We start from the raw sequence: 743 nt of genomic DNA on the forward strand, positions 1-743 counted from the left end.
ACATGCAACCTTTTCACATGTCTTGCTGCTTAGAAGTTGGTTACATAGATAATTACAGCTGAAAAGGAGTCTGAAAAAGTGGTTATTTAGTTGGGAACTTGCACTGATAAACATAACCAAGGTTTTGCTCAAGAAAACAGCAGGGGAGAGGTTAATATCTAGCAGCAGGCTAACAGTTTCTTTACCAGAGCCTGTTTTTTTTACCCTTTGAGTGTATCCTCTCTCCGAATATTCATTATAGACCTGATTTTGTGTCTTTTAATTGGTAATTCCTATCTTTCTTACTACACAATTTTCTTTAATTATTTCTCAACTTTTTCTTTCCTAAGAGACCCAGAATTATTATCCTAAAGTCCTCAATTTAATTTCTGTTACTTTCTGTATTCCATTTAATGCTTTCCTGGAACAATATCTATTTTAGACTGCTTCATACCTTTGTTTACTAATCTTTAATCTCATTCCTCCTCTTTTTTTTATATAATAATCTCACATGAAGTGACTTTGCAATATACGTACTAAAATTTTCATGTTGTTCCCAAATAAAAAAAAGAACTAGAATGTATTTGAATATACTAGAAAACTATAAAGTCTAATAAATGAAAATATTAAAGTGAGATGTGTGCTTTAAAAAAATTTCTAACAGAAAAGTATAAATTTTATCATGTTGAAATGTTGGAATCAAGCAGAAAACGTTTTTGAATAAATAAACACACATACACACACACACACAAAAAAAACAGAGA

Source organism: Pteropus vampyrus, unplaced genomic scaffold, assembly GCF_000151845.1.
Source record: "Pteropus vampyrus isolate Shadow unplaced genomic scaffold, Pvam_2.0 Scaffold11, whole genome shotgun sequence".
Lineage (NCBI taxonomy): Eukaryota > Metazoa > Chordata > Mammalia > Chiroptera > Pteropodidae > Pteropus > Pteropus vampyrus.